The sequence below is a fragment of the Galleria mellonella genome, unplaced genomic scaffold (assembly GCF_026898425.1).
Source record: "Galleria mellonella isolate WM207_F2 unplaced genomic scaffold, CSIRO_AGI_GalMel_v1 utg65, whole genome shotgun sequence".
Lineage (NCBI taxonomy): Eukaryota > Metazoa > Arthropoda > Insecta > Lepidoptera > Pyralidae > Galleria > Galleria mellonella.
Genome location: NW_026442138.1, coordinates 11,829,186 through 11,854,062, shown reverse-complemented (window position 1 = coordinate 11,854,062; position 24,877 = coordinate 11,829,186). Strand labels below are relative to the sequence as shown.

The 24,877-nt window shown below is 32.6% G+C and overlaps 1 protein-coding gene and 1 long non-coding RNA gene across 6 annotated transcripts in view; both read left to right on the top strand.

The window, feature by feature from the left end:
• The window catches only part of LOC113519884 (phosphofurin acidic cluster sorting protein 1), a 189,622-nt gene that overhangs the window by 9,294 nt on the left and 155,451 nt on the right, over positions 1-24,877 (top strand). The gene's annotated exons all lie outside the window — the stretch shown is intronic.
• The window catches only part of LOC128201962 (uncharacterized), a 95,853-nt gene continuing 78,280 nt past the window's right edge, over positions 7,305-24,877 (top strand). For both annotated transcript variants that reach the window (XR_008253532.1, XR_008253531.1), the window contains exon 1: positions 7,305-9,877. This is a non-coding gene — a long non-coding RNA (uncharacterized LOC128201962). The remainder of the gene's footprint in view (positions 9,878-24,877) is intronic.

Genomic DNA, 24,877 nt, shown 5'->3' with positions numbered 1-24,877 from the left:
CATTGCGAAATTATATGACAGATTGACTGACACCTACAACAACAATAACATTCAATATTTACGTACAAAATTTGGTATTTTTTGTATACCAAATATGTGACAATGCGTATAATATTATCATATTATACTACCTTTTTCCCGCTACTTTTCCGTATGACCGACATATGCATTACCAGAGATTCAAAGTAGCCTATATTCTTCTCTATTTCGTATAGTATAGTGATTGATTAAGTGTTACTTTATAGCAACAAACAAACAAATTCACTTTCACATTAATAGTATTAGTAAGGAATTAAGGATTAGGTAACGTTTCAAGAGCTTCATAGAGTCATTCTGAAAGAGATGTCAGTTGATTGCTCCTTGTAACGTTAATTTTCACTCAAGATATTATCTGATTATGGCTGTTATAGAGTATCCGATTGTTAATAATATGAAAAAACAGAAAAAAATACATGTTTAAATAATCCCATAATGAATCTGAATATTAAATTTGATTTTCGCTCGTAACTTAACACTTGAGCGATGGCGCAAGTAATTGATGCGCCAGCGCAGAGTGGCGGGTGACCACAAGGTCGGCTTTGTCTCGGTTACTTGTGGGGGGTGACACATGAGCGGGTAACGTGATTGACTCATTCCGGACCACCGTACCTACAACTGTTGAGTATAGAGGCCAGGTTTTAATAGATATTTCACGTTCTGTTGATCACAATTTTGTCCGGGAGTAAATTATATTACAGGTCGGAGAAATTGGATAAACACCAGTGGTCTTACTACAAAAAACTTAAATTTGCGATGGACAGTTAGACGTTTTACTAAACGAACGTGTTTAACATCTGTTTATACCTAAACAAAAATTTGTTTTATTAAAAATACGAGTTAAACATTATTTTTTGGAAGTTTTATATGTCTGTATGTTTATTCCATTATCACAAAAAACTGCTGAAATAACTTAGGTACGGTTTTCACAGTTATGTTCCTGAAGGTCTAACGTGAATTCTGGTGTATGTTTTACCTCGATACGCCATCTGGAAATGGTCATTGTTGAAATCAAGTGATGATCAAAAAGGTAGTGGTTTATAAATACTTTGTCAAAACAGTAAACACGTTCTTGGATTGTCTTCAAAAATATCGAAAAAGTTACATTCCTGTACTGAACACGATCTGTCACGCTGTCATCGTAAACTGGTCGCTGGACACTGTCAATATAAATAACTGGACAAGTCGACCTCAAAGCCACGAGCAAGATGTTATAGATAGGACGCCGCTGAATTAAGAAAGAGACGTTCTTACGTAATTTATCTAAAACATTAATATGTTGTTTAAAACTGTATTGTAAATAATTTGAGAGATTAACTCTCTTATTTGTAAAAACCTAAACCATTTCAACACTTTCTTTTAAATTGGCAATTTAGTGTAAAAGAAAGAGACAAAATAGGTAAAATAGGTTTATGAGATGTTTGACGTTTTTATGAATGTAAAAAATATGTAATAAAAATATATAATATTTTTTTATGATTGATGAATGTGGAAGAAACGAAAGAGGTTTGATTGAATCGAAGCATTTGGCGTTCCATTGTTTCTGCCTACCCTAATGGGAGACGGGCGTGACAGATATGTTTGTATGTATGTATAAATGAATAAAATAAATATGGAATAATATTTAAATATAAATATATAAAAATATTACACTACTTCTACTTTAAATAGATCTCTCGAGTATCATCGACATTCCTAACTCGTTCCATGTATAATACTCAGATTGATAAGATGGCATGCGATTGGTCTATCTAATCATTGTAGGTACACAAAGACCTATTATTATTTAGTCTTTCCCACTTTCAAAATAATAAGATTCATGTACGAATTGGAAATAGAAAAAAAAATTTAACTATATAATCATGGACCATCTATTCACAATCTATAATAATAATATAATGATATTAAAGTGTTCGTGAAACTAAACAACTATCTGCGTATAGTACTGCTATCGTCATCATATCGGCCTTTAACTGTCCACTGCTGAACATAAGTAGAGACTTGGAGAGCCAGTAGGGGGTTTTACCAGTGGTTACCACACTTAGCAGGCGGTTTGACAACTGCAGTTAGGCTTTAGAGATATTTTAAGAGGGACGCTTTTGCCTATCCTTCGAATATTAAATTTCCTTAGTTATCTCTTACCACACCCACAGGAAAGGAATGGGTGGCCTATTCTATGCCAGGGCCACACGGCAAGTATAATAATGTAATAGGAACAATTTTTTTAAACTTTCGATAAACCATGCCATGGTGTCACTTTCAAAATTTAGTATTATTAAAAGTACTTACCGATTTTGTAACACCCTGTATATCGTATGAAGTGTTGCACTTTACGGCAAAAATGTACACATCGAGGTCAGGGTTGCACGATGCATTATATAGTGAATCCACTAATACTAGCTACCAAGTAAACAGCAAGGTTGCCACTTGTTTTGTTTTGGTCGCAAGTGCACTAACGAGCTGCACGCTCCAGTTAACCCGTTTAGAAATATCTTAAAATCTGTCTGTCCGTGTTTAAATATGTATTTCGTTTGTTATGTATTTTCTTGTTGCAGACACGCGATTATCATAGTTTCGTTGGCTTATGTAAAATAGTTCGCATTTTTTATTGCGTACTTTATTCAATAATACTGATATTATAATGTATTACATACTATTTGCTTGGATTCGGCGTATCAAGGTGAAACGTATTCCAGATTTTAAGTTAGACCTTGAGGAATACAACTGTGGAAATCATATCCAATTTTGTGAAATAGTTTTTGCGTGATGTTAAAACAAATATACAGACAGACAAGATTTATAAAAATTATTTTTTTGGCACCTTTTTTTTTTTAAACATGGGGCAAACGAGCGTGCGGCTCACCTGATGGTAATAAGTGACTACCGCCGCCCATGATCACCCACAATCTTTTGGTCTTATTGAAACCCTTTATATATATATATATTTTTTTTATATTACACATTATAGATATTTTCCAATCTACAATTTTATTATATTAGTAAGATGATGCGTTTACGAGTACACATATACATTCGAGAATTCATTTTCGTTTACGAGTATGTAAATAAATTATTTCGATTGCTTAATTTCACGCACTGCAGTTTCACAGCAGAGAGAGAGAGGCACGTAATTATTCTGTGAACATGTCATTTCACGCCTCATATTTGAACCGACGGCCCCTGTTGACATCTTATAGACACATTTAAAATGTTTCACGTTCTACAAATAATTAGTCGATGACAGAATGAATTGACGATGTTTATAGTACCGCGGTGATATTGTGTAACTCACCTGTTTTTTTTAGTAATAACAACGCTGTGCTAACAGTTATAAATCATGTATTACTTATTTTTTAATGTACATAAAAAGTATTATCTTTCATTCTCTCTCTTTTCATTTAAGAGTTTCCTCTTGTCGGTGCAATTAATTCATGCATTCTCTTCCAGCTAGCTCTATTACAGGCCATGTCTCTGACCTCTCTATACGACATGACATCTAGTGTTTCCTTTATCTGTTCCATGTAATTATTCCTCGGCCCTCTATTTTTCCTTATAGTATGTTCTTTAAAAATTGTCATGTATAAAATGACCTAGAATTTTGGCTCGTTTATTCTCTATTGTTTTTTCTTTTAATGTTCTTTTCTCATTCATCCTTTTCAAGACTTATTCATTCGTTACTTTTTTAGTCCAGCTTGTCCTTTCCATTCTCCTCCATGTCCTCATTTCGAATGCCGAAAGCATTCTAAAAGGCATTATAGTCGAATATAGTGTACAAGGGCGAGCTTATTTCTAAAATAGATTTCTTTCAGCAAATTTAATATACTTACATGTTTTTTTTTTATGGACGACAATGGAATGGTAACCCCGCCTGCTCTATCAGTATACCATGGATACATTGATGGATTATTGTTACTTACGGACGTCAGTTATTTGCTTTCAGCTTGTTTGTTTCACAGGAATCCCATTAATATTTTGAAGTACTGAAAATTAACGGAATTGTTCTGGTGTTATTTATTTGTAATGCCTTAGTCTGTCTGGGAACCATCTAAATATCTTATCAACTGGATTGAAATTTTATCATTCTGTTATCTTCATACTATATTAAACTTCTGTCTAAAATAAAAACTATACTTGACAAAAATCGATTTTATTTCTCGTCTCGTCTCGTTGTTTCATAAATAGTTTAAAAGTTTTTTTTTTCTTAAATCGCGTCTAAGAGATGTCGTCGTCTTGGTCATCAGGGTATTTGTACTTCGCAAAAGAAAATAGTTGCGAAAAAATTACTGGAGTGTTTTCTTTTTTAATTTGAAATTATACTCGTATTAAATTGACATGAATGTGAAATCTCAATTGTCCTTTTTTATACCTAACGATTAGAGTCTTTGAACTTTGCATATACTTATTATATGTCAAGGAAAGATGTCAACATTATGTCCTCTGTCACGAACAAAGTTTTTGGTGAAAACTAGTATTAAATAAACACACCGACCGGTTTGACTTTATTATGGCGATATCTAGGCACCATTATGTAACGAAACACTATGCTCTATCAATTTAATTAATAGCACCTTGATAATACCATAAAAGGGCGAGCCGGTCGGCGAGTTTATTCAGTATCTAATAGGTACGTAGGTACATAGCTATGTTATGAGTAATGAAAAATAATTTGTAAATCAAAATTCAGGGTCATCCTACCTAGCGCCCCTGGGCAAGTTTTTGTCCCTCTGAGGATGAAAAAAATTGAGGTCATCATCACGCTGTTCACTCCTAAGTCGAATTTAATGCGATCCTATTTTAAACTTTAAATACCACCTTTATTAAATTCTAGATAGAACTTCTCTTACATTTCTGTACTCCTTTTAGACTTCGGTGTCCCTGTTGAAACGCGGTTAGGTTTAAAGCACAAGGAGAGTATATATTTTTTATATTATTAATTTTATATGGTAAACGATTAATTGATGACTTGTCTAATGGGCATTGTACTGGCATGAAAAACTGTTATATGAATATATTGTCATATTCTGAGATGTCTTTGAAGTTTTATCAATTGTCTACAATCAATAATTCATACACATATAATGAACACATAGATGAAACCGCGTGCAAAAGCTAGTAGAATATAAATTGTTGGCACACAAACATGTATAATGTTAGCTGTCGAAGAGAATGCATTATTTCAAACTAAACAATAGTCATAATGTTAGCAACGTTTCAAAGCTTTTATTACAGTGTTGATACGGTCAGATGTCAAACTCACGCGGTGGCTTTCAAAAATTGCTTGAAATGTATCGCATTTGTTCTTTTCCATAAGAATTTGTAAATGTTTGGATTTTGGTGTTTTTCTTTGTTCCATCTGTGCCAGTTTTTAAGTCGATGCCAGTCATATTTATTGCTAAAATAGCCAGCCGCCAAAAAGTTTATAGCTTTAGATAAAAAATAATTGAGTACATCATCATCTCACTAATTCGTGATAAATTTGATACATTATCATATTTGCATGTTAATTACTGCACTACATATATATTTTGTATACTCCTGGCAATGACTGATAAGCTTATTTGAGAATATTAACTATCATCTATGGAATAACATCATGAGCATCCGAGCGACAACCTCGGTATTAGGCATGGGTAATCCGGATACCGATCCTGTATCTATGTATTGAGCTCCACTGGACATTGATAGCCGAAAAATGGTCATCACCCATTTCGATTTGGCCCATAACGGTCGGATATTTATTTTCGATTGTATTGTCTGTTATTCGATATTATTTTTTGAAAAACTGACTTTTCGTTATTGGACCACTAATAGATATTGCAACTAACATATATAAATATTTCTATATATTATCTATACCTACTTAGTATCCTTTATGTGTTACCGCTTCTGAGAATTAAGATGTTAGGCATTGTATCAAATATGTACCCCTTTTTACAGAAACACGACAAAGCAATCTGCAGATACCCTTCAAACTTAAAGCGTACGCGTTGCTATTTCATAGTAGAAATAGGGGATACGTTATTTACATAAATTGACGATTCCCCCTGAACTTTACCGTATATTATTTTTTTAAATTCATGTTGCTTCGATACTACATAGTAAGATGGAAATCATTAGCATACTTGTAAAAAAATCGAGAATTGAAACTCACCATTATTAATACAGCAACATTATGTCAAGAAAAGACAATAAAATGGACGCTTTTTTTTGTGTGGGAGGCCCAAAATTTCGAATCATGTTTATTTGGGATACATGTTCAGTTTCGCTGTTTCTGCTCCGTTGTAGAATATTATTTTATATCATATCAGAAGGTGGGAAACATTACAATAATATTTGGTTAAGTTCATTGATTAATATCGAAAACCCCGTTCAGAAGTTACAAGATTTGATGCGAACGGTTCATTGAACTAGTACAAAAAGTCGATCCAACGTTCGAACTGATTGCAGGTAACGGTACAGAAACACGAGACGGCGAAATTACATCTAGTTTTACACCACTCTAATTATGTTTGTGCCATTTACTCCTCTGTACTCCATTAATAATATAACGTGTCTATAGGCGACGGTTATTGCTTGCTATTATGAGAGGTGCAAGCTCGTTTGCCATAACGAGTAATGTGCCCTCTATATATACACGTCTTACTCCTATCCACTTTTTTTGGGCACACGCATTTCGGCTACTTTTTACTTATCCCTTGTGTTATGTGTTTGCAATATATATGCAATATATTATACAAAATCTAATTTTAAACCCGCCATTTCTTGTCAGGTTTTTTTTTATTCTTCGATAGTTTATTTCTTTTCTATAATTCCGAAATAATACTCCGTTCTATTACATCCGTTGGCTTTTTCTAAAATATTCCGCCATCAAACACTATGTAAGTACGATCTGACTAATTATAGTAGTTTATTTTAGATCTCCCAGTGCTTTCGTTAGTTTACATTTACATTCTATCGATTTATCATTGTTACATCCTATATTCTTTCTAGATATCTGAATCACTGCAAGAAGTAGATATGAGAAATCTGACTATTATTGAACCATTTGCAGCATTTATTTAAGAAGTCGTAAAAACAGGATCTGTCAATAACAATTTGACAGCCTGACAATCAATCATAAATGTCAACTTATAAATTGAAGAATTTATTGTATTAATTAAAATGAACAATGAATTTATAAAAAAGTAAAACGAGATTTATATCAATCTCCTTAAAAAGATAACTTCTGCAGTCCATTATTATTATTTATTCTTTATTGCACAATAAAATTTTGTACAAATTATGTATCAGTTGTATGTATTTTTTGTTCATATAGTTCATAATGTTTGGTTCCAGATTAATATTTATATTTTGACGTCAAAAGTAAATAAAAACCAGCGTTTGGATCTAACCAGGATAAATTTTTGAAGGAATGATTCTTTAAAACTTTTTGGTCTCTGGCACTGGGTATTCATGATTATCTTTTGATATTTCATTTCGATGTAAGGAAATCTCAGTAAGTATTTGGTTTGAATATATATTGGTACTCTTTACCTTAACATGATCAGTTAGAGGTTATGAAGTCATTTGCTGAATCTCTTCGCCAACTATTTTAAAACGCTTGTTTTATCATCTATTCTATTTATAAATAGAGAAATGGCTTTAAGACAAAAACAAACAGTTGTAAAAGTTGTGAGCACTTGTTCAAAAATGGATTATATTACGCAACTAACAACACAGACATAAAACATTCGAGGACACCAATTAGATGTACAAACATTTGCTAAATCAGCTTTCTCATTGCTGTACCTGAATTTGGATGCTGTTGAGTCATGCATTCGATTTCCTCTATTCTTGACTTGAACGTGTTGAGTCATTTTAAACAAGAATGTTCAAGTTTATAGATTAACTCTAATTTACCTGAGAAAAAAAAAACAGATTATTAAAATTTTTATATTGTAAGTAATTTTGAGTTTATTTATAAAAAAATATACGACGAAAGCGTTTATACATTTAAGGATTTTAAAGAAATTATGATCAGAATTGACCTTATTGTTAACCAAGAAAATCTTTCACAAAAAAGTATTATAAATCGAAGCTAGATAAATCTGTGTAAGCCATCTGTTTATGTCGGAAAAAAAATATATTACTCATTTACGACATAAATTTTGACTGGGATTTTATTAAGTTTTCACAATCTTACAGTTATAATTGTAATTGAAATATCTAACGGATAATATTCATTATCAATTTCAACTACGACGGTACCTTCAAGTGGACCTTATGCTAAATTGACACTCGCATAAATAAAATGCAGTAAAGCTATATCCTTACAATATTTTCGAAGAGATACGACATAGAGACTTTCATGAAATTTACTTCTGCAATTCTATCGATGATGCAAGTGTTAAATGATGCAGGAATAGTCGCTCATCACCAGGTCAGCCGCGTACTAAGTTGAAGTTGTGTTAAGACGTAAAAAAATCTATCACCGAAATAAATATAAAGGTGAAAAAATTAAAGAAGTACATGATGTGTCATTTCTGGGTGTAACAGTGGATCGCTTCTGTAATTGGAAGGCTCATGTTTTTAAGGTGTGCAATAAACTAAACAAATTCGTATTTGTCCTTAGGCGACTTGGTAGAACCACAGATCAAAAATCACCGACGATAACCTACAGGCACATTTCATGTTCAGTACTATTATCGCGTTGCATTGTTATTATATCGAGCAATGAACTGTTGTTTTGTCACGATTTATTTGTATAACCATTTCGAAAATTGCTTTTTTTTTTAATAAATTATCAATTAGGTATGGTGTTCCAGGCGTCGTTTAGGGTGTGAGTGGTAAAAGTTTTTTGCTCTCATTCGCTATTCAATTTATACGCAATTGTTATTTAATTTTTTTGTTTTTGTTGCTACGTTGCCATAATCACTTAATAATTGTTTTACGCATGGGTTATGGAGAATTTTTTTCCGCGCGGTATTTATAATTATTACTGATATAATTATATGAAGCATAATGTAAAACTATCTTCCATATAACAAACTACTTTAATTTAAGGTTCGTAAAGGGCCAATATTGATTGCAAACAATTTGATTAAGAAAAAAATGATCTACTTTGATCATTAACTAACATTTAATTTTTTTTTATACAACTTAGAATGGCAAACAAGCTAACGGCCCACCTGATGGAAAGTGGTAATCGTCGCCTATAGACATGAGCAGTACCATGGACATAACAGAGTATACTGTTTCGCTCATGATACCCCGCATGCGTTGCCATTCCTGAGGACTCGGGTGTTATTCTTATGTACCCTGTAAATTCACGCCATATCCCATCCTTCAAACCGAAACACAGCCATGTAAACACGACTGCTTCACGGTAGAAACACGAATGGGACAGAGGTACCCAAGCAATCGACTTTTGTACAAAGTCTCCCTCTGGTAAAGTTGTTATGTTATGTTAGCCAATTACTGAATCTGATATATAGGTACGCATTTGTATACCTATACATCAGAAAAATTGAGTTGAATAGATAATATCCATTATGAAAACATTTATAGCAAACTTTTATCATTAATGGATCACAGTATCTTTTCTACGATTATACAACAGACGTGTTGTTTGTAGCGTAATATTTTACGTTGAAATCGACTCGAAAATAATCACAATGCAGACTCTGTAGTACAGTCACAATCCCGTAATTCTATTCTATTACACCACGATCTTGTTCCTCTCACAATGTACATGTAATTTGTGTATGTCACAACACAGTTTTTGCTTACATATTATTTACGGCAATTTCGCACGTGACATCAGAAATGTGACAATTTCGTGTATCGTAATATTTAACAACATGTAATAAGTAATTTTACATAATTATATATTATTTTGTTTGTTTTGTATTGTTTGTATTAGATAAAGTCTTTGTGACGCGTATCTAAAGTGATACTGTCTGGCTGGTGCCATATTAAGGTTGCCATTTTTGAGGTTAATGAACTGACTGTTATTGTTTTTTCTTTATATTTAAACTTCGAATGATGTTACGAAATATCAGTATGCGTTGTCTGAAATTGGTAATTTAATTTGAGAGATTTTTTTAACTGCAAAATCATTACCTTCTTAAGACTATCTGAAGGCGTATTATGGCTTTATTTTTTGGGGTTAATGAACAAATCGTAACTTTGTTATCCGTGAAGTTATTTTATCCATGTAATAGATACAATAGAAATACTTTTTTTTGCGTGAAAATCTTCATGTTTGCGATGATAGTCATATAAAGGCAATTAGTAAAGTTTTGAAATTTAATTGGCTTACTTGACTCTTTGGTATTCTTAGATACACCACGATTTAATTTCTCTTCGAAATGTTCTAACTTTGCAAGAATAACTTTTAATTACATTCAGCGCTGATTTCTTAGTTGTTCAAGGCTTCATGAGAATTCTTCGATAACCCTTCAAAATGTTTATTAATTAACCAATAAAGTGTTGTTATTGGTAAACTTTAGATTGCTTTATTGAACGCGATAAGTTTTGTAAAGATAGGTTTAATAAAATCTATTTTAACTGAGTTTATGCTTGTGTCTATAAATAAAATAATAAACCATAAAAAATCATAAAGTTATAAAAAGACTCGTGACCACAGAATATAGCTAACCACAGAATAGTGTATGTAATTGGTTTTAAAATAATTATATGCTTAAAATATCGCCAAATGATAACAAAAATACCATCACAGTTAGTTACCTACTACAAAGTTTTTATTAGGCATCAAGCATCAACTAGCATCAGTCATGTCAGCGTGTTTCATAATTTTCTGAGTAGAATCGAAATATGACTCTACTCAGACAACTGTACAATGTTTAATTCAGCTATTTGTGAGCGATGAGCCTCATCGCTCACTAAATAGGATTTAACGTATACAAAGGTTCGATAGAATGTTAAAGCTAAGGTACATTCTTTTAGTTGTTTCTAATGCAATATACCTATTGATATAATATTACGCTCGTAGATCATATGACTCATTTTAGATTTCTCATATATTGCACTTTTTTATTGACGACGTTATTAAAATGTTACTTTAGATCCTCAACAAATATTAATAATACTACAATTATAATTGAAATATACACAATTTATATTACTTGGAGTGTCTTTTCCATTCTTGGCTTTGGTAAATTCGTCGATACCACGAGAGCATAGATTAAAAAAATATTACTTTGCTACAGGCTCAGTAATACTGTCCTTCTTTTCTCAAGCTTAAACGGTTGATTAGAAAATTGATTCTGATTACTAATTAGCTACAATGAGTCTAGTTTATTCAACTCTGTCGCATCGCTGAAAGTTAACAATACCCGACGTGAGCAATTTGTGTGGACTGCATACATTATTTATATGAAACCGGCACGTTTCCTGTCAACGCACTGTTGTATTTGATTTATTAAAGCCATGATTCATAAAGGATGTTCGTTTTAGTGATTTTGTATATTTTGAAATATTGGTTCGGATTCTGTGACGTATTTTGAATATATATATATATATATATATATATATATATATATATATATATATGAATAAAGTTAATGTTAAAGTTAATTTTGAGATTGTTTTTTTTGTTTTACTTTCAAATTTTAACGTTTTATCAATATGAGTATATAAGTGTAATATAATTTGGTTCCAAGCGAGGTAAAGGAAGAAGTATGGATATTTGTTCCTATTCAATGAAGGAACAGATTAGAATGACAAATGACACATAATTTAACTGTGTTCTAAATTCTACATGATTTATTATTCCGACATATCATTCACCATCTATTGTCAATCATAGACTTATCTCATATTTTCCCGATTTATCTTCAATATTTATTGTTCATGGAAGAAACTATAAATTGGTAATAATTGTATTAGTGTCGAATTAAAATTTGGATTCGCTTGTAATGCATGAAATGCGATTTTACGATATTTAATTAATATTCCGATTGTACCTATCATTTTCTGACTCGTAAATGGTGAGTTGCGATATTTATCGTTTACTCAGTGAAAGTACTTGCGCAAGAGTTGACATTCAGTTAACGGGATGGTGTTAACATCTCTTTACGATTGTGTAATGCGAGAAAGTTGTTCATTTTTTTCATTATTGATCGTGATTACTGATTACGTAATATCGTTATTTTATTCGATTAGCCCTTGAAATGATTTGTAAATGGAATTGCAAAATCGTATTGATTGTTTCACTATTTTTAGTTAGGTAGTTCTCCTTTTTTTTTTTAATTTTAGATTCGCAATGTATTATCTAAATTTAGAAGAGACGAAAATTTACTTGTTAAACAATTTCCAAAAGAAGTTGATTCTCAATTCTACTGTCTTTTTTGTGTTATCATCCCTTCCCTTACGTGGTTACAATAGACTCGATTACTTGCAATATTTGCTCAGTTCTTCTCAAGTAATTTAGAATTTTGTTGATAAAATGTCATGATAAGTGAAATCTTATCAAATTATGAAGAAATAGTTTAAAATTCGGTATTTTTCTTAGTTTTCGAATTTACTTTTCTAAATGTACTACTTCAACAATCTTTTTTAATTCTATTTATTATTTTATTTACAATGTCTTTTTTGAAAAGACAATTTCGTACATACACCCAAAAAGGTCTTATACTAATTAAAAAATAAATAAAGTTTTAATATATAGAAATATGTTACGTTTCCGGGGTTCAAATTCTCTTTTAAATTTCTAACATACACTTAGTTAAAGAAAAAAAAATATTATCATCTATCAATCAGTAATTATTTACAAACCATCAACAACCTTCCCTTTGTCTTTTTTCTCAATGTCCTCTACCTAAAGGTTGTCTGGAAGAAATTGCATATCGATAAGGCCGCCTTTTGTATGACTTTTTATGAAAATTTACTGTGTATTTATTATTTTGCAATAATGTTTAAATAAATAAACAAAATAGTAAAAATATTTGTCTAATTAAACATTAACGATATTGACGTAGTTTTTTGTTACTTTAAATAGAATTTATAATATGTGATTGTATCGAGGTTGAAACCCCGTTTATTTCAAGCAACTCTATAATAGATTTTTAATTTGTTTTACAATTTGCTCGGTATTAAAGTTCAAAGTTAGTAATTAACCTAAAAACCTGTTTCATAAAAGCCAATGGCATTTTAGTGGAATCTTTTGTCATGCCACTAAATTTAATAGACAATACCTTTCAGAGTACCATAACTCTTTGTAGGTTATAGGGGCAACGCCAGATATTTTAATGTTGGTAATCGTGTTAGCGATAAAGTTGTGATTGGATTGATAGATACGATCGTAAACATCACGGTTTATTGCTTAGATAAACATATTTATAATAGTGGGCGGTGTAAATAATTGATTTGACCACAGAGATGCGTTTAAATAGATGTAGTAATTGCATGTAATTTTCTTGTTAATTTTGATCCTAAAATTGGTACAATAGAGTCTGATTGACTCGGTCTAAATTGTTAGATTGTAAAATAAAATTGGAATGCTACATCGCCTGTGATAGTGCTATGTACGCTAGCGGGGTACCAGTGAGATATTATAGGTAATAAAGTAGTGAGCCAACTGCCCTGCAGTTGGCTCACCGGGACAAATCTATCATCATTATCTCATATATGGCGTGTTGCTAATAATGGGCACGTTAGTTCCCATAACAAATGTTCATCTTCCTCGAACTTTATTCGATTCGTGTATGAAACTTGTAAGAGATAGACAAAAGCAGCATTGCTGATTTTATTTACGAAATAGTTTAACAAAAGAGGAGTTTTGCTGTCAATAGGATTAGTGCGTCATACAATGAAATTAATGCCAAATTACCTGAAATTGATATAGTGTACGATAATTCGAATTCCTACATGAATAAATTGCTGAAGCACTTTGTACAACAATCTTATGAACATTAACTCTAATTGTCATAATATATATATTTTTTAATATTTTTTTTAATTTAATTTACTCATAATCTTATTTTCTGATTTTGCTTACAACTTAGATTACATGTTTATATTTGATATTTACTTAAATTTCTTACACTGTATAATTACGTTAAAGTGAATGCTGTGAATACCTATAATAGGCATGTGCATTAATATTGTATTGTATTTAATGTTGTTATACCTATATGTTATAATGCAATATGCTGTTGGTGTTCCTTAAATAAATAAATAAAATAAATAAATAAAATAAAATAAATAGTTTTTGTAACATCAAGACGAGTAGTTCAATAGTTACACGCTTAGTTTTCGTGTAAACTGAGTTATTTGCGGCATCTATCTTTATTTTGTCTGTGGATTTTACGGAATAAATTTTATTCTAACAACTTGATTTAATAATTTATAATTTTCTTTAACATTTCTATCTTGATTGATTTTGCTATTGTTATTGTTTACCTAATGTTATCGCTTATGTTTTTTTTTTATTTTTTTTAAAGACGTAGACAAGTAAACAAAGCAAAACATGTTTATGAGTAATTAGTGCCTACTGATTTTATAAATATATATACGTATATATAATAGTAAACATAATATAATCTATATATAGGTTTATACATTAATGCCACTTTTCGTTCTAATTTTATAACTCAAGAACGGGCTCACCTATCCAAACCAAAAGTTCAGGCTTTCTTCGGACTATTTAGTAGATGGTTTATGTGAAGTTTGCACAAAATCGGTTGAGCGGTTCTCCATTTATCACATTTTTTGTAACAAATGAATTCAATAAATGGCGGATCATTTTGTTTATGGGGATTTTTGTGTCAAATTCTAACTTTTTTTAAGATGGCGATTGTGCTGTCAAATTGAAACTTTTTTCAGTGTTGACAGTACAAACATGTTGTTATTCATGCGCTCATTAAAATTTTTTTTTTATTATTATTTCACTTTATACGTAGCAAAGCACGTACCGGACCGCTAGTTAGTTATAAAATAGAAATAGTCCAATCCATGATTTGTACATATCAGCCGCTAACTGTCCACTGGCCTTCCTTTTGGAGGATTTTTCCAGTATTTGCCACACTTGACAGGCGGGTTGGCACTCGTAGTTAGGTTTTGGTGACGTTTTAAGAGAACGCTGCTGCTTGACCATTAAGTTCCCTCTTACAATACCCACGGAAAAGGAATGGTCGGCCTGGTCTATGTCGGAATTACATGGCTGGTATTTTAGGCATAAAAGCTGTAAATACATTATACCGTTATAACTTACCACTCAGAAATTTCAATGATGTTCTATAACACCTATTAAATTTTATTTCTGGATGATAAATGCTGAATCTTAGCCTCTAAATAAATTCACACGAAATAGAGTTATCAATGTAAATAATATATATCTTTACTGATAATCAAATAAATGCGATATTGTCAGATATGTAGGTTTCTGTTGCAAGTGTCTATTTTATAAGTACGTATTATTATTCTAGATCAGGGTCATTCACAGTTCACACGATTTTTACAAATTATAGTACTTTATTATTTTGTCGATGTTAATTTTACAAATAAAAAACTTTGTAACAATGGATTGATGGATGTTTGTTACTCTTTCGCACACAAAATACTAAACCGAAATGAATGAAATTTAGTACAAGGGTATGTTATATCCTAATTTAGCACATATGTTATTTTATATATAATACTAATTAGTAGTAGTAGTAGTGACGTAATAATGTATGTCTAATCTACCTACTGTCATAATGTAATAATAAGGATTTTTCATAGCCTAGCTATATGTTTGAAAGGAATTACTAATACGAGTTCATTTGATCTCTGTTACCTCTACCTATCCCATGAGAACATAGTTCGAAAATGTAGGTAAATAAATTTTTGCAAACATTACAAAGACTTCAAATGTACAGCTTGGTAGGTTAATGAACTTTATATTCTAGATTTAAAAGGGTCTCGATTAAAACACCGATGAAAGGACAAAACGCGCTAATTAAAATTAACGCGCATTTAAATTTATGAATTTAATTTCTCAAACTGCTCAAAACAGATCAAGATTCAGAGAAATGGAGAAGGTTGAAGGAGGCCTACACTAAGGAAATGTTTTAAGGTGATGATAAAACAATGAATTAATTTAAAATTCAGAATTTTTCGTTGACTTTACGTTAGTTGTTATCATGTCTGTCTGATTTCGCGTCGAGTCCTTTGTGGAGAGGACAAGAAAACTAAGTACCAAAGGCCACAGTGTATATCAATAGCTCAGGTGGTGTTATCATTCCATTTTCGTCGCATAAAAAAAGCGTCAGTGTTTCTTTTGAAATCAGTTGAAATTGGTCTCTATTTTCTGCCTATAGGAGGCTCTCAATTTGATTGTATCTCTTTTTAAAGTTTATTTCGTCATAATTACGTCATTTGTAAACTGATTTGGAATTTTTTTTTATCTGAAAGGATATATTTACAGATTGATCCCAAATTTTATGACATTTTATGAAAATTACAACAATAACATGGACATCTCTTGGCCGCCGCTTGATGTGTGGGCGGGCGAGGTAGGGGCCTCGGGCTATACCCCACTACCCCAGCTTCAACTCCGGAGGCGACGACCTCCGGGTCACTGGGTTTCTTCAGCCGGCATAAATGAAAATTGAAGTCGGTTTTTTAAACATAATCGTAACATTTACCTCTAGCTATATTCACATAACATCTCTTATGCATACATGCCAGTTTTGGGTAGTTTTGATCCTCGCCACCGTCATTATCATTATTATTCTTAATTTTTTCTTATTCGTCGTCGACTGTTAATCATCGCCTTCCCCATGTTCCGCTACAAATAACAGACTCGAGCCACATAATACGAAAATATGACTGTTCATAATGAATTAATGAGACGTAGTTATGTGAATCGGAGGTCAATCGCACCAATCATAACCTGACCTTCGCGGCTTCATAGAGGTTGACGCACTTCACTAGTTATGTGATTAACCTATATATATATATATATATATATATATATATATATATATATATATATATATATGATCATTGTACATAATTGTAAACTAATTTAAATTAATATTTGGTAAATTAGTATTTTCCGTTGTTGTTATTAATAAATTCGAAGATGATTATTTTAGAGATTTCAATTCGCCATTTTCTGTAATCTTCGTCGATTGTGAATAGATTTTAATGATTCTATTTTTGAATCCAATTAGTTTACATTTTATTCTGCATATGAGTTTATCCCGCACGTTTTTTCTTGATGGATGATAATGGAATGACAACCTCGTCCGCGCCGCGCTAACGGTATACTCTCATGGGGCAGCAGTGAAGGATGACAGGTGAGAATGGAAAGACAGGTCAGTAAGCCCATCGTGATGAATACACCTAGTATTCAGCACGGTGATTTCTTGGGGGGACTCCGTGGAGGTCGACCTGACAGAGTATATTGCTAGCAATGGGACTGATAGATGTTATATTATGTGATACTCACCCCCTATATCTGGCACTTTGACCCATTGGAATCTTTTGTATTTACTTTGCCTTATTTTACAATCTTGTACATTTCGCTAATTTATTTTTATAATATAATACATATATAAGTTTTTTTTTCAATATAAAATTGTTATAGGTCGTCACCCAAAGATCGTTACTTGGTCCCGTTATCGTGATCTGTTTATTACTATATATATTCCACGGGTATGGTCATCTGTTTATGTAAAAATATCCTATATGTTAGTCCTAGTTATAGTTAATCTCTGTATCAAACATTCAAAACTGGTAAGACAATTGCGCCCTCTGGTAACTATTGTGATTAATTTTAGTGAATACGTCACGTTAAGCCAAATAACCTACCTTTATATTAATCTATCATTCCTTACTGGTACCCCGCCAGCGTAAACTAATAGCGCAGGCGGGGTTACCATTCCATTATTATCCATAAAATAGGGTTGCCCACCCCAGCTTTTGCAAACAAGGATTTATTGAATTTTTTAATAAGTGAAAATGAAATAGTGACCTCGCCTGCGCTATCGGTGTACAGTTACAGAGCACAAGTGATGGATAGGTGAATATGAAGTAGGTCAGTTGGCCTATCGTGATGAATTCAATAGTTATTAACCACGATAGTTTCCAGGGGAACCGCGTGAAGGTCGACCTGATAGGGCATATTGCTAGTGAGGGAGCAATTAGACGCTATTACTTATAACAAGGATTTGATGTTGGATAAACCAGGATAATTGAAAAGTAAGATTAAATAATTGAGTAGCAATAATTAAATAAAAATTAAATGGCCATGTAGTCTCGGCATAGAATAGGCTACCACTTCCTTTCCCGTAGCTGTCGTAAGAGACGACAAAGGGAGGCGAGGGATGGGTAGCAGCGTTCCTCTTAAAACATCTCTAAAGCTTAACAGCGGTTGCCAATTAGGCGGATTGATACCAAGCGTGGTAACTACTGGAAAAACCCCTTGTGTTCAGCAGTGGATGATTAAGGGCTGATATAATGAATAATTTAGTAATCATCATCTTCCTTCCCTTATCCCAATTATTATTCGGGGTCGGCGTAATATTTTTTTTATCCATATTACAAAAAGATTTGGCTTATAGTTTTACGACCGGCCGCCTGCCTGACGTTAACCCTCTTTGGAGGAGGGAAAGGGATTGTTAGTAATGAGCTCTAACTGCCCCATTGCTAGCAATATACCCTATCAGGTCGACCTCCACATGATTCCCCCTGGAAACCATCGTAGTTAATTCTAGTGCAATTAATCACGATGGGCTAACTGACCTACTTTCATCGTCACCTATCATCTCTCACTGATGCCCCGCCAGCGTATACCGTTAGCGCAGGCGGGGTTATCATTCTATTAAAAAAACCCCTCTTTGGAATATTTAAAAATTAAGTAATATGTACTGAAAATTGGGGAAATTAAACTCGAGTAATAATAATAATATTTTTTTTTAATTAAAGATTTAAAATTTTTCGAATAATATCCGTAAATTATAAATCGTCCGCGAATTTTAATATACATGACCTTATCAGGACGCTTTAAAAATTCAGGAAGTTACTTAAAAAAACTTATCCAGGACTCTAAAAACTAGAAAATTTCCTAGGAAAAGGGCGGTTGGCAACCCTACCATAAAATAATATTCATATTCATAACATTAGTAGAATTAATACTATTAATACCGCGGCCATTATGAAATCAATACCTCTGGTGTTGCTAGTAACAGGTTATATAAACATTGTGTTTTTAAATAATCGCCTCACAACCATTAATCGAATGTAATGACGTGACAGTATGTTGGATAGATAATATGTAATTTGAATTGGAAATGCATGCATTATGCGAATTGTACACGTAACTAAACGACAGTCGTAATATTTTATTTTCTTTTTGTTTTTTATTTATTTACTATTTTATTTATTCATTAGTACCTATATGTGTACATGGCGGGCTTAATGCTAAAAGCATTCTCTCCCAGTCAACCATAGGGAAGTGTCAGAATACTCGAATGCTGTACTAGTAATTATTGATATACATACACACCAAAATTACATATATTATCGAATAAATATATATATAACTAACACATATATAAAATATACTATATTATACACGAAATTGAGAATAATATAAAGTTCCTACTTAATATTATTCTTTTTAATTCAGCATCAAGTTTTTTATCTATGTAAAATGCTGTTTTTCTACATTCAAAAAGGTTCTGCATTCGTATCATAGACAAACATACAATGTTTTTTTATGTAACGTGGAAGAACAAAGATTATTTTCCACAGGTATAGGGGGTCTACCATGAAATGAAATTTCGTATTTTCGGACTCAATGTCGTGTTTTCGTTCTTACTGAAATCCACACAGTAAATGGAGTTTAACGTTTTGTTCGTCATAAATCCTACCATAAAAGTCCAAAGGATTGATATTTTAACGTTTGTAATATTTTTAAACAGTGTGTATTTGTGTTTCGTTCGGCCCCGAAATTTCGGGGAAACATTTTACCTATGATTTTTAGTCTGACGTGTAAGTTAAAGTACATACATAGTTCATTGTTAAATTTAATTTAATTTCATTGCAAACAAAGTACAAAAATATGTTTTCACATTTCAAACATCATACCAATCGACAGAGGCTGTGTAAACACACCATTATTGTAAACAGTGTTATTATTTCAGCCGGAAACCGACTTTCCTGTACATTGTATAAACACCCTTATAATTATAAATACCTATACTTACCCGTATCTCTTTGAATATTTTTTAAGCGATTCCCAAAAAGCGAAAGTTCTGAATTGGTCCGTTTGTGCGTTACGCGATAACGTTACCTATTCTGAAACGATTTGGATTATTTTTGTAAAAATTAAGGTTGATGGTTTCATGTTGATTTTATGATAATATAGAAAAAAATAGATCTTTTTCCATAAAAAAAAAACACTGATCTTATTTGTAGCGAAATCAGTTATTTTGATTTAAACTATTATAACAATTTTGATGAAATTTATTTTGTAATAATCTGAAAGTATATCCTTTCAGATTAAAAAAAAGAATTTTCTAAATCGGTATATAAATGACGAAATTATGAGGTAACAAACATAAAAAAAACTACAACCGAATTAACCTAATTTACCTTTTTTGAAGTCAGTTTAGAATACAGACGAATTTAGAGTCTCCACCATTTTGATAGTCGCTAATAAATTAATGTCGTAAACATTGTTTCAAATATTATTTTTAAGTATACAGTAATTTGGAATAGGGTAAGGTAGAGTAAGATCTTTAATATAATATTTATTCTCTGCGTACTCCGCAACTAAGCTAGCGCGAAGACGAGGTAAGAAGTAAGAAGAATGGTATTATATATTGAATGTATCCATGAGATGTGTAGCATTTGCACTATAATAAGAGGGAGACTTTGTACTAAAGTCGATTGCTTGGGTACCTCTATCTCATTCGTGTTTCTACCGTGAAACAGTTGTGTTTGCATGGCTGTGTTTCGGTTTGAAGGGTGGGATATGGCAGTGAATTTACAGGGTACAGAGGAATAACACCTGAGTCCTCAGGAATGGCAACACATGGGGGTATCATGGACGAAACAGTATACTCTGTTATGTCCATGGTACTGCTCATGTCTATAGGCGACGGTTACCACTTTCCATCAGGTGGACCGTCAGCTTGTTTGCCATTCTAAGTTGTATTAAAAAAAAAGTTCTAAATTCTAATATTTTGTCACGATTTGTTTTTCGCAGAACACAATTTTGCATTATCATAATATACATAAAGTTGCGTAACTAATCATTGGTACAATAAATAATGAACAACGTAGGCGCGTAATATGAGCCGAGCGGTGTGCGTGCATGAGTCATTATTAGGAAAGCCCGTACAACCGTGTATGGTTGTTGATGCTAAAGTATTCAACATCCAAATGAAATTAACATCAATATGTCATGTATTTGTACATTATCACCTTAGCTATAATTTTGATATGGGTGCCTCTATCGCTACCACTTCCTTTCCCGTGGATGTCGTAAGAGGCGATTAAAGAAATTTTTTGGTCGAGGAATGGGCAATAGAATGTTTTTTAAAACATCACTAAAGGCTAACTAGGGTTGCCAACGTGCCTGACAAGTATCGCAATTACCGGCAAAACTTCCCCTTTGGGACTTGGGAGACTTACATTTTTTGTAATCACCGAAAATATTAAAGATTTTTAGTAAGCTGTGTCATTCGTAATTAACACCTACTTTACATATACAACTACATCCATTATTGTCTCCTGTTTCCGTGGGAAATTATGCTATATTACTCTGCTTAGTGACAAATTCGATTTCGCTTCAATAAAAAAAGACACTTTAATCCTATAATATTAGTTTTAAGTTTTTAAAATTAATAAAATGCACCGGTTAATCAACTAGATGTTGCATATTTATTTATTTCTGGCATCTGTAAATAAATATTGTACATATTCATCAAATAGCCACTTGTCAACATCATCACTTTCTTTTGCATCAAGTAGGTTAATTAAATGGTACATAGATGTTTCACCCCTTTCTTTTTGACTGATCGCACAGTGGCCCACCACTCGAATTGGCGTCTCTCTTAAAACATCACCAAAGCCTAAATGTGGGTGTCAATTTACCTGCCAAGCGCGGCAACTACTGGCAAAATCCCCCTTATGGTGAAGGCCTATGTTCAGCAGCGGACAGTTAACGGCTGATATGATGATGATGAGAATGAAATCAGGTTTTTCCTTAAGAAAGAAGAGCTACCCATATTATCATAGAGCGTTAAATTTGTGTGGAATATCTATATATTTTGACGTTTTTCGATTAGTTTTTTTTTTTAAGAAGAAATACTCTTATTTAGTCTCACTGATAGAATTCTAGAATTCTTCCTAAAATTATACTAATAATTTCTATATCACCTGTATAAAAAGTTGCCAAAATCCCTCTACATACTATATTCTTGATCATCATCATTATTATTTTTTAATGGATGATAATGGACTGGTAATTCCGCCTGCGCTAACGATATACGTTGGCGGGGCGCCAGTGAGGGATGACAGGTTGAGTGAAAAGGCAGGTCAGTTAGCCAGGGAGGAGCACGTGGAGGTTCTTGATCATTATTAGATTAGTTGAGTCGTAAAGATGTCAAGAATTAACCAATAAACAGACTTACTTTCACATTAATAATATTAGTAAGGATTGTCAATCGATATTGATTCGCGCTTGGCTCGTGAAAAGGCCCACCTTCAAATCCATCGGTCAATTAAGCCGAGTCCGGGGACCGTAGCGGGGAAAGTGTCGCGTTCGCTACCGTCTTATTTACTGTTCCGTACAGAGAAACTCAGGATGTAAGCCAAAGCCTGAATCGAATACAAAAATGCAATTTGCAAAGCTCCAGTGGTCTCGCCAGTGAGATTTTATTTTGCAAATTTATTAGAAAGTCATTCCACATTCAAAATGTATTATTGTATTTTTTAGAACTTTTGAGATAACGGGACAGCCACCAAATACCTTTTATTTTATGGAACTCAATTTTTTTATGCAACTTAGAATGGCAAACAAGCTGATGGCCCATCTGGTGGATGGTGGTGAGCGTCATTCTTAAATATGAACAAGTAACACTGACGTAACAGAGTATACTGTTTCGCCCATGATACCCCCATGCGTTGCCATTCCTACGGACTAAGGTGTTACACCTCCGACCCAAACACAGTCATGCAAACACAACTGCTTCGCTGTAAAAACACGAATAGGACAGAGGTACCCAAGCAATCGACTTTTGTACAAAGTCTCCCTCTGGTATCAAATGATTGTAAATGAAGAACATTGTAATTTCAATAAAGTTAGAAATCTTTATTAGAAATATTTTAAAAGTAAATACATTCTATTCTTTATTTTTATATATATTATTTCTAAACAATTATTTGGTTCGCTGTGTGTTGGTATCACAGTTTATTAGGTAATACGTTCGGCTAACCTTTCGTACCTCTTAACTTCATATTAGTTTTAATTCAATCAATTACTTCATCATTATGATCATGTCACTTGTTATCTGTCCACTGTTGTTGTTTGTTGTTTTTTGCTATTAGCTGCCACGCTTGGCTGACACAGTAAGGTTTTGGTGACGTTTTAAGAGAAACGCGTGTACTTATCTCTTGACTATTAAGTTACCTTAGTCTTCTCTTACGACACCGTTTATGTTAGACCTTCAGCAATATCCGAAATACATCTCTGGAATTCGCATCCATTTGGTGCAGTAGCTTTCGCGTGATGTCGGAACAAACATACAGGCAGACAGATGTAGTTTCTTAGATAATGTTTTGGCATCTATTGGTCTTATTAGAATCTCTCACATTAATTTTTCTTTAATTTCTTCCATGTATAGACATCAAGTTATAATTTTATTATATCAGAAAGATTTTACTGTAGTTCTACTTTGTATTCATTTATAATGATTCGTTCTTGTTCTCAAATTGCTTGGGAAGGAGCACAGCGACTGAATAACAATGTTCTGAACTTTAGTTGAACCGCAAGGACAATGTTTCGGTATAATTGTCAATTCATTCACAAGTTCATGTTATTCGCAAAAAACAGAGTTCAGTCGTGACGAACACAGCGGTGAATGACGTAGAACATCGGTTTGAAAATTGAATTAAGAATGCGGAATCGTGTCTAATGTTTATGACTTTTTTTTATCTATACTTTATGCTATTGTATTTCACTTGAATTTTCTAATTGTCATTGTAAATTTTTTATGTATTTTTGGTGCAATAAAAAGTTTTAATAATAGATTTTGCTTTACAACAGTTTGTTGCTCAACGAAGAAACAGCAGCTTCAATCGTTACAAAATTAATATTTGAAGTAAATACTGCTGATTGCGGTGTTATTAAAATCTAGCAATCTAAAAGTTTGCCGTGTGGTCCCGGCATAGAGTAGGACACCACTTCCTATCTCGTGGGTGTTTTAAGAGACGACTAAGGAACCTAAATGGTCGAGGAATGAGTAGCAGCGTCCTCTGTAGAACATCACCAAAGCCTAATTGCCATTGCCAACACGCCTGTCAAGCATGACAACAAAACATGACAGCAAAACCTAAGAAGGGGGAGGTCTATGTTCAGCAGTGAATGATTAACCGCATATGATGATAATATGGTGAATCTAAGAATTATAAGTTTATAGTCTAGGATTGGTGACATAATAAGTATGCTTGACATACAAGTAGCTAGTAGCTATACATATTATGTTATAAATGTTGCAGTCAAAACTCTTAACCAGTCAAAAGTACTATTGCCTAGCAAAATCAGTCAAAAGTACTTTTGACTGAACAGTTTGGTCAAAAGTGGTTTTAACTGAAAATTATTGGTTATTAGTACTTTTGATTG